The sequence below is a fragment of the Rhamphochromis sp. 'chilingali' genome, assembly GCF_963969265.1.
Source record: "Rhamphochromis sp. 'chilingali' genome assembly, chromosome: 1".
Taxonomy (NCBI): Eukaryota; Metazoa; Chordata; class Actinopteri; order Cichliformes; family Cichlidae; genus Rhamphochromis; species Rhamphochromis sp. 'chilingali'.
Genome location: NC_137929.1, coordinates 64879340 through 64890655, shown reverse-complemented (window position 1 = coordinate 64890655; position 11316 = coordinate 64879340).

Genomic DNA, 11316 nt, shown 5'->3' with positions numbered 1-11316 from the left:
GAATTTATTTTTAATTGTTTTAGTCATTTAGACATTACTAAAGTATTTCATTATTTGAATGCAAATATATATATATATATATATATATATATATATATATATATATATATATATATATATATATATTAGTATATTAGTATATAAAAAGTATAATAAATTATATTGATTGTATTTTAATCACTGGGACATAGAGAGATTGAAATTTCATTACGTCCAAAATAGGGTAAAAAGGCACAACCTCCAGTCTTATATGTTAGTGGTCTCCAACCTTTTTTGCGCCACGGACCGGTTTATGCCCGACAATATTTTCACGGACCGGCTTTTAATGTGTCGCGGATAAATACAACAAAATAAAACTAGTACCGGTACCTAAAAAAAGAAGATTTATTCATAACACACGTGAAAAGTCCCGGGAAAACCGAGTTAACAATCAAAACGATAACAAAATAACGCTGAAAACTGATAAAAACCCTGAAAACTATACATTTCACACCTGAGCCTCAACTCTCGCGGCCCGGTACCAAACGACTCACGGACCGGTACCGGTCCGAGGCCCGGGGGTTGGGGACCACTGTTATATGTGATTATAGTGTGCTATAATAGAGTTTCTTTGTGTGCTTTTAATAACAGTAACTTTATTCTTTGTTCTTGAACAAAAGAGATAAGGTAAGGTAGAGATAAGATAAAGGTGTGTGTGTGTGCATGTAAGGAAGTGCATGAGAGAGAGCAGACACACACACTGATTTCTGAGTCTCTGACTTTTAAGGTGTACAATTTAGTAAAAAGAAATTGTTTTGAGTAAATTGTGATTAACAAACACAGAGTTTTAAAGATATGAAAGTATTTGGTTTAAAAGGGATACTGTTGAACTGAATGAGTACACAAGAATGTACTAATGAAATTGAAGTAAAATAGCATAAAATGGATGACACATGAAGTGAAGCCTACCCATATGTGACTGAATGTTCATATGTAATGGAATTTTCTATATTAAGAATGAGACTGAAAAGAAGAAAATGCAATGGCATGATTTTTAAGTTTAAACTATTTTAAAATCACTACTCAGGCCCCCAGCTCTTATCAGAGAAGGCAAGGAAAAAACCCAGACTTTGATGGAGCCAGAACTGGGCAAGTCCCCTCACCCACATCAGCGCCATTTAAACTCTGCACTGCTTGCTGAGTAATACACATAGAATCAGAGATAAGACTTTTTTAAACAGAGTGTCATTTGGTGGTGTGAAGCAGGCAGGATTGAGGGCCCAAAATGCAGACTCATACACAGGACTTAACTCGAAAACAGCTTTTTTGGTGTTTTGCCTAAACTAGAATGCGTAGGAAAACTATATAAACAGGTGGAACACACAGCCAGGGAATGAGGGAGACTGTGATTGAAGACAGAGGTAGATGCAGACATAAATACACACAAGGGCAAACGAGGGAATCATGGCTAAGAGGAGACACCTGGGAAGCACAGCTGGACACAATCTCACAAACAAGACAGGGGACATAAAAACTGAATATGATGCATGTTAGGTTTGTAGCTTGAACCCATCCGCTGGAACGTTGAAGACAATATAATTACACTGCTAAGCAAGACACAAGTAGGCAAAGTTCTTCATGGTACTCGTGCACGGGAGAGAACCGGACAAACGCCGTTCCTTCGCTTGACCCCAGTAGCTCTCGTCCGTTCTCCCATACACTGTCCTTTTATTGAGGTTACATGAATATGCATAGGTTCATTAACATACGACGTCTACATACAAACAAAGAGTACCTTGCCTGTGTGTGTGTGTGTGTGTGTGTGTGTGTGTGTGTGTGTGTGTGTGTGTGTGTGTGTGTGTGTGTGTGTGTGTGGGGACTGCTGATCAAAGGGTCAAACATTCTTGGTCAGGAAGAGGGTAGCCTCCCCCTCACCCTAGATGGTTCATCCTAGATAACACGGTGAGGAAGTCCTGCAGTTCATCTAAACAAAGAGCACTTAGACTAGAACAGACGCAACTACGTTAATCCTACCATAAAACAATAAGACACGGTATGACCTCTCATGCTCCCAAAGTGCTGTCTAATACACACAAAGTTTGCAGACTATCAAGGATCAAAACCTCTACCAATCTACAACTAATTACAAAACTCTAAGCATATATAAGTAAATATTTCTAAGCATAAATGACAATCAACAATACAAATCTAACATTTCCCCCCTTTTTGACCTTTATGCCTGAAAAGTTCCCAGGTATGAATACGTCATGTCTGACAGTTTCAATGCAAACCTTTTTATACTCAGCATATGTCAAATCACCCTAAATTACTGAAAGGTACACAGTTTAATAAATGTATTAGCAGTTACCCCATTCATTGAGCTCATCTCATGGCAAACTGCATCTTACGAGCAACCAAAGAAATTGTTAATTTAATAGTGAAACTAAAAAAGTAACATTTTGAAAAACATCTCAACTTGGTGGTGCTTCCTCCGGGTGTGCACATCACATGTCTTTCTGCAGAGTGGTTTAAGCTCTGCAGGGCGTCATGAATGTCTCTTCCAGTTGTTTCCATCACTGTCCATAGGACCAGAGTCCAAATGTATGTAGAATAGACATTCAAACATACTAGTTGGTTTTGTGGTTCGTCAACATGGGTCTCAGCTATTTCCAAGCTGCAGACCTCTCAGCACTCTAGTTTTATGGCCTCTTACCAGCCCCCATCACCTGACTTCAGACCTTCGTCTTGTGAGGGGGATATTTATGACTCCTTAATTGTCCACGCTCTGCAGAGAAACACCTCTGTGGAAAGGGTGCTGGGTTCCGTCATCTTACTGCTGTTATGATCCCAGCAGCCTTCAGAGTGTCATCGTATGCACAGTATAGTGGCACAGCATTAGGTGATGTTCATAGGAAACTGCTGTCATCACCACCATAGCTTCTGGTTCCTGTGCTTTCACAGAATCATGATGTCATCCTCGAACTCCTTCTGCGCTGTCGATGGAGCTTGGCACGCTCCCCTCATCCCACGAGTTTTCATGTTCCAACGCTGCTGAAGGTTTAAGGCAGAGCACGTCGTACACCTTAGTCGTCTTCCTCAGCGTCAATATTGAATCTTTCATTTTATTTAAAATCTTGCTGTGGGAAGTCTCCTCTTGATTTCCTGGAAGCTTAGTAGCACAGCTCTCTGTGTGATGTCTGCTGTGCTGAAGATGATCTCTGATCCTCCTGAAGCCTCTCTCCCATCTTGTGGACAATCCTCTCCTCTATTTTGCAGGCAGTTTCATGGTCCTTGCTGTGGCTCCAAGGTCTGATTTCATGATGGGCCCCAATCAGCTTGATCTTTGACCTCAACCACTGCCTGGTCCTGTCAGCTATGCGCTTCTCACTGGGCCTCTGAAGATTTCTCAGGAGATTACTGCTGCACCTGTATTTCCTTGCTAGGAAGACAAACTATTTGGAGAGTATGTCAACAATCATCAAACCACATTCTTTAGTTCAGTGAACTTCACTTATAGGCCATCAAAGCCTCATCTGAACATGGGTGCACCACTTGCATAGGTTTAATATTTGTAAATAAAACGGCTAATCACACAAATCACTGCAACAATAATAAAAAACATTGTTTAATGTTAATCCTTGGACCCCACCTCTTGACGCATGGACACACCCATGCGTCAACTCACCAAACCTGGATTCCAGTCTTAAAGAAAAAGATTAGCTAGATCATATCCCAGGCAACATCAGGGCATCTCCTCCCCTGGAGCAGCACCACCCTGGACCCATAATCCTGCAATGAAAATGTTAGTGTGCTTTGCATATTAAGTTTGCTTAACACCTGGCTCTCCCAGGAGCCTGCATACACACCATCATGGCCTGGAAAACAAAATCTGGAAGTAAAATCAAACTTCATACCTGTAAACAATTGTATCATAAGGACAAGAAGCATTCAACATCAGCAAGACAAGTGTCATGTGCAGGTTTTCTCAAATCAGTAAACTACAACTATTTTCATAAGTCGCCTCAGACATGGATCATCCCATGTACTCAGGCAACATTAATGTAATCGGTGACTGCTCTTAAGCAAAGTCACTCCACTTATATATTACTATGGGCTCAAAAGTGGCCAGCTAATGAGCCCATATCAAACTATCCCAGAAACACTGTATCTCTTATTTGTTTTACTCATGTCACTTGTCCGTTTCAGCTGAATCTTCCACAGCATTCTCAAAGAAACTAACATTAGCAATACACATTGACTGTAGTCAGACAGAGGTCAGACACAGGTCAACAGGTTCCAGAGGTGCCATAAAAACACCATAAAGTCAACCCTAGCTGTGGAAAGAAGTAACACCAGTTCTCAACACAGGAAATTTCACACAGGTTATTCACATTATCAAAGTAACCTTCACATTTTCCCATCAACACAATGCAACAGCATCACCACTCATAACCTGTAAACACAGTTTTCCTCACACATAAACCCAGAAATCCTGTAGTAGGAAAAAACATCAACCAGTTGTCCTGGTATAAATCGCATCATCAATTCACATGAAGAACTGGCATGCTGTAAGAAAAGAAAATGCAAATATTAGCGCTTGCGCAGGCGTATGCATACTTTGTCACAGATATCTCTGTGAGCAACTCAAGCCTATGAATAACACACCTGATAAATGCACAGACACAGAAAATGGCATTTAAAAGGTTAAATCATCATGCAACCTCGAGTGTTGCTGTCATCTTTCTGCTCCTGTAAAAGGAAACACATGGGTTCATCTGCACCTTTGTCAGGTGGGGGTTAGCTTCACACAATCATGTTCAGTCAGTCAGATATTTTAAAATTCTTACTCATTCACTCAGTGGTTCCTTCTTTTGCTAATTGTGGAAATTATCATCGCATTCGTTTCCACGCTCAGCAAAACGACGTTATTTCAAAAAGAAAAATAATTTAGACTGGATTTCCTCGTTGAATCCTTTTTGGGGGGGACTCTCATTTCCTAATTGTCCCAAATAAGTGGCTTTCTCCTGAACCCATTTTAAATGTGGAGAAACTCACTTGCAACAATTTTCTTGACGACGTGTAATGCTTTTAATTCCCGACTTGCAGATCTGCTCAAAGAAAAGAAATTCACAAGCAAAAATCAGTGCTTGTTCAAAAATGGAAAATAAAAAATAACAGAGATTATCAAACCAAACTCTCAGTGCACTGTGAAAGTATCAAAATAAAAAGGCCTTGTTAAGTCATGACACAAGCTCCTCATCTCAGGAGGGTAAATCATACCATTAGCATGGTTTATCATACCATCATACTAATCGGCAGGCTCAACTTCACACCAAAAGAAAAATCATCAGCTAGATTCACTCCAAATCAACCATCAGCTGCACAACACACAACATAACCCTAATGTCATATTAGCTATGAGTTTAATCACCCGGTCTGTGCTCTTCACTCATTTAAGCCACAGATCTATTTTATTCAATTTTTCCTTTTTCCCTTCATCATAAAACATGTGACATGCTGTCATGCACTTCACAAAACAGTCTGTTCTGACGTATTCAGAGTTGTGTATCTAAATACAGGATTCACTCGCACATCAAAGCAGGAAACTCAGTGTTTTAGAGTCTCCACTCAACACACAACAACTCCAACACATCTCATTCACTCATACTAGAATTCAGTCACCTTTCATTAATCTAAAACTGATCAACTAATTTGCATATCAGCTATTAACCCACTAAGTTGACAGGACGACAGAAAAGCATGTTCAAAATAGTATCACAAAAGACAATTTCCCTCATACAGTAAATTACATGTGCTGCCTCAATCAAACAGGAAGCTTCTCCCAATTTACCATTTTAACAACTAAATTTATTGTCTGATCACTGGTTGGTCAAACCAGGATCTTTTTTCTCACAAAAGTTAAACTGTTGTCCTGCAACTTGGAGAGTCAATTTTTTTCTTTAGGATAAATTCAGCATTTGATAACAAGTGTCTGCTAAATTGACACTATTGTAACACTGATGAAAGATAACAAGCTAATTTTCATTGCATGGGTTTGTGTTATTAGGCAGGTCTAATGCATGTCTGTGGAGCTGCATCTCCAGCAGAGCATGTTCTTAAAGCTGCCTTTCCTACACATTTCTCTGCTATTATTTAATCATTTCTTAACTAATGTGCTATGAGTCTTCATGAGTCATTTTGTGTTTGGAATTGTTAGTAGGGTTAATGCATGTTCTGCTTGTGTGTGTGTGATTTTGTATATGTTTCTATTTTCGCAATGTTTCAGACTCCGTCTCAATTTTCCAACTTAAGCAGTCAGTTTTCTTTTCCCCAGGTTTGCTAACCCAAATTTTGATTTCCCACATTAAATAATTCCTATGTGTTCTCACCTAGTCTTCTCACTCTGTTGTCCTCTCACTCTTTTGTCCTCTCCCTCTTCAACAGTCCCGGCAGTTCTCCTTCAGCTTTGTCCTGTCTAGTAGCTGAAGTGCTGCTGCTGCCTTCTTGGGCGACTTCTTAGCAGCTGCTGCCGGTTTCTTGGCTTTGGCTGCGGCGGGCTTCTTGGCTTTGCTCTCAGTAGCCTTGTTCATCTTGAAGGATCCGGAGGTCCTGGTGCCCTTCGCCACCAGGCTCTTGATGGCGGTCTTGACACGGGCCTTGTTCTTGTCCACATCGTAGCCTCCGGCAGCCAGAGCCTTCTTGAGAGCGGCCACAGACAGGCCGTTGCGCTCCTTGGAAGCGGCCACGGCTTTCACAATCAGCTCGCCCACGCTGAGGCCGACCTTCTTGGGCTTGGAAGTCATCGTCTTCTTCTTCTTGGCCTGAACCTCGGCGCAGGGCGTGTTTATGATGGAGCCTTTCCCACCACAGCGCTGGCACGTTGAACGCATCATGAAGGGTCCATTTCTTTCATGTCGCTAGCCGCATGTGGCTTGCCCGAGTCACTCAGTCCTTTTTGAGCATTTCAACATGCTGCCGCCGCAGACCCTGGCCTCAGATCCAGCAAGTTTAGCGCGCTGATCTCCAAAAAAGTCCCGAAGGCCAGAAAGACGTCAAATAAGTGTCTCGTGCTGAGAACTCAAACAAAAACTCCTCTTCACGCTGCCATCTTGCTCGCCCCTCCGTGAAATTCAACCAATCAGACAGGAAGATGGGTTTGCTTTCTTCTTCTGCTGCTGTTTATCCACATTGCTGCTGCTTTGCTGGGACTTTTTGTGCTCAGGACTTGCTGCTGTCTCTTTATCATGTTATTGCTTTGGAGCTGCATTCCTTATCTTCAGGGAGGAGTGAGCTCGCTTGTGAGGTTGAGAAACACATGGCACTGTAAATAAGTCAGCCAGAAACTTGGCCTGCATGTTTCCAATGATGTTAAACTATAACTTTCTTCCGACCGCTGCATGTGGAAAATTGATTCAGGTCTGCTTTTCACCTGAAAGTGACAAACTAAGACATTTCATTATTATCATCACTGCTTAATCAACACACATCTCTCTCTGTGTGTGTTTTTGTGAACAGTCTTTTCTTAAAAGCAGAAAATGAAATTGTAGTTGTTTTTGGCTGATCAACACAAAACCTTTTTCCTATGATTTTTCTTTTTCACTCTTTTTTTTTTTTCGTTACAATAGCTGGTGACCTGCAGAATCACCGCTCTCACTCACAATCAAAGGCAATTACTTTTACACAGCGCACAAAAACACTGTGATGTCAGACACATTCACACTCACTTTTTCATCTGCATAAATAAACCATATGGCTGGAGATATGTGCCATGGTGATCCATAAGCATGATCACCAGTTTATTTAATTATTTTTAATCCAACAAAACAAATAAACAAAAACATGATGCTGATGCTACACACACACACACGAGTCAAGGTGCAGAAAAACTGCTCATGGAAACGCTGCACACTCTCTGTTTCCCTCTCTTTGAGTAGTTCTCAGACAGCTCTTGATCTGATAATGTGTAGCTTGCTCATCAGCTCAAAAAACAAAAACAAAACTGCAACGCGACATCACACAGTAGTTGCATGCTCTGCCCACAGTGGCAAAGTCTTACACTTACATATTCAACACAGCTTCTCCATCATGTATTTTTAGATGTTTCATACAGGGTTGAGCATATTAGTTGTTTTCACAGATGTGCTCTATATCTCAACAATGGCTCATAACAAGACGACCGTCTTCCACACAGGTCAAGTGCCTCTATGCACTTCATTAGTTTAAATATTTACCTATATCACTTCACCTCACATGTCATTGTACTGAATTTAAGCAACCACAAGTTTAATGTAGGTTACTTTTAACAACTATCCACCTCAATGGTTTGGCACACAGGCTGTTAACATTTTGTGTCAGGAAGGGGTGGGGGGAAAGCCACCCACCAGAGCACAGCTGCTGATGTGGGCTGGCCTTTTCCACACACTCTTCAAGGCTGGTGTGTTTTCTGAAAACTTCTAACATTTGAATCTCTTCCATTTATAAGCCTGCGATTAACCGCACGGCTCAGGTCCGCGTGAAACCCGCGCGACCGCATTCGCGTGCACCCACGCAGCTGTGGAGCCTTCGCTCTCTCTCTTTTATACATAAATACTTTGTGCTGCCAGGAGCAAAGTCCAGCACAAACGTCTTTCTCCCTCTAACTCACTCTTGGTTGCTTAGAAACCCATGATAACAACAACAGTCGGTGTTACAGACCACGTGTTCTGCTCCGCACACACTCACACAACAACAACAACAAAAACGACGACGACGACAACAATGACAACAACACAAAATAGGCCTACTCCGGACTCACACCGGACCGCTCGGGACCCTGACCCAGTTGTGGGACGCTCACCCACTCGCGCGACAAAACCCAATGAAGGGACGCTCGGGACACACACCCAGGGCGATTTCAAAACCGGACACTCACCGGACGCTTGGGACCCTTGGGCGATTTAACCAAAACTTCTTTTTCGGGACACTAACCCAGTTATCGCTCCACAAAGCAGCGAACTTCTCAACGCCTCACAAAATGGCGGAGACTGCACAACGACACGGTTATAGAGTCAGCCTCTTTAAACTTACTTGGCGTTGCTTAGCGTGTAGTATCAGCCTGAATCCCGCCGATCGCCATTCATCGAGGAGAAAGACAGACAGCGAATCCACAGGAACTTCCTGGCTGACGTCAGTCTTTCAGCGTGCCTCCCCCCCCTCGGTGAATGCGATCCCAGGGATCCGGCATCGAAGGACCAATTAATGTTAGGTTTGTAGCTTGAACCCATCCGCTGGAACGTTGAAGACAATATAATTACACTGCTAAGCAAGACACAAGTAGGCAAAGTTCTTCATGGTACTCGTGCACGGGAGAGAACCGGACAAACGCCGTTCCTTCGCTTGACCCCAGTAGCTCTCGTCCGTTCTCCCATACACTGTCCTTTTATTGAGGTTACATGAATATGCATAGGTTCATTAACATACGACGTCTACATACAAACAAAGAGTACCTTGCCTGTGTGTGTGTGTGTGTGTGTGTGTGTGTGTGTGTGTGTGTGTGTGTGTGTGTGTGGGGACTGCTGATCAAAGGGTCAAACATTCTTCGTCAGGAAGAGGGTAGCCTCCCCCTCACCCTAGATGGTTCATCCTAGATAACACGGTGAGGAAGTCCTGCAGTTCATCTAAACAAAGAGCACTTAGACTAGAACAGACGCAACTACGTTAATCCTACCATAAAATAATAAGACACGGTATGACCTCTCATGCTCCCAAAGTGCTGTCTAATACACACAAAGTTTGCAGACTATCAAGGATCAAAACCTCTACCAATCTACAACTAATTACAAAACTCTAAGCATATATAAGTAAATATTTCTAAGCATAAATGACAATCAACAATACAAATCTAACAATGCACACCAGGCAAGAGACTATTAAAGGGATAAAGCAAATACGGGAACACACAAACTGAGAAAGGATCTGACATAACCCGGGGAACATAGAGAGCGAGGGATGTCAGAGAGGGCAAGAGAGCAGGACGAAAGAGCATGATGAGAGAGGGTGAGAGAGCAAGGGAGGAGGGAGGGCAATGGGTGAGAGAGACAAACAGAGACATGACCGGGGAAACATTCAACAACACCAAGGCTACGTCCACACGTACATGGGTATTTTTGAAAACGGAGATTTGAAAAATGAAATAAATGTGTCTGTAACATTGGACCCGTTAATCATAGGCAGGACACGAACGTACTGACAGCACTACTTTATTTTCAACTGTGATTATAATGTGGTTTTCGTTATACTGGGACACAGACACTCCCGCTCTGCTGTCACGTCTGCTCTCTCCCTCCGACTGTCACTGTGAACATATAAAGAGACATCATCACACTCACATCCCAGCACACCTGTTCAACCCCACCCCTGCGCCGCCTTCGGAGCTCATTGCATCACCCCTCATCTGCAGCCGGCCAGAGACCACACCAACGCCACACATCCCCACCGCCCGACTGGGGCCGGGGCCATCTGGCCAAACCTTATTGCCCCCCCCCCGCTCGAGCGGGAGAGGAAATTGACCACGACCATCTGCGTGCCCGGCCTATGGATCACGTTGTACTTAAAGGGCTGCAGAGTCAGATACCACCAAGTGATCCGGGCATTGACATCCTTTATATGGTGGAGCCACTGCAGCGGGACATGGTCTGAGCAGGGGGTGAGTGGGCATCCCAGGAGGTAGTAGCGAAGGGAGTCGACCGCCCACCGGATCGCCAGGCACTCCTTCTCCATGGTAATATACCTTGACTTGCGCTAGCTTCCGGCTGATGTAGACGACCGGCCGGTCAGCTCCCCCTACCTGCTGGGACAAAACGGCCCCCAGCCCTCTGTTTGATGCGTCAGTCTGCAGACAAAAAGGGAGGGAGAAGTTAGGCGTGAACAGCAGCAGCTCTCCACAGAGAGCCCATTTCACCTGCACAAACGTCGCCTGGCACAACTGGACCAGATCCAGGGCACCCTTGTGGGTGAGATCAGTTAAATGGCTGGTCAGGTCCGCGAACCCTGGTACGAACCGCCGGCCAGCCCCAGAAACTGACTCACCTCCTTTTTTGTCTTGGGGCGCGGGCATGATGCAATCACCGCCGTCTTCTCCACTTGAGGCTGCACCTGCCTGCCCCCGAAGTGGTACCCCAAATACTGTACCTCCCTCCGCCCAACCGCACACTTCTTCAGGTTGGCCGTGAGCCTGCCTCAGAGACTCCAATACCGCAGCCCCACGCCACACATGCTCCGCCCACGTGTCACTGTAGATGATGACATCATCTAGATAGGCAGCAGCATAGGCAGCGTGGGGCCGCACCACCCGGTCCA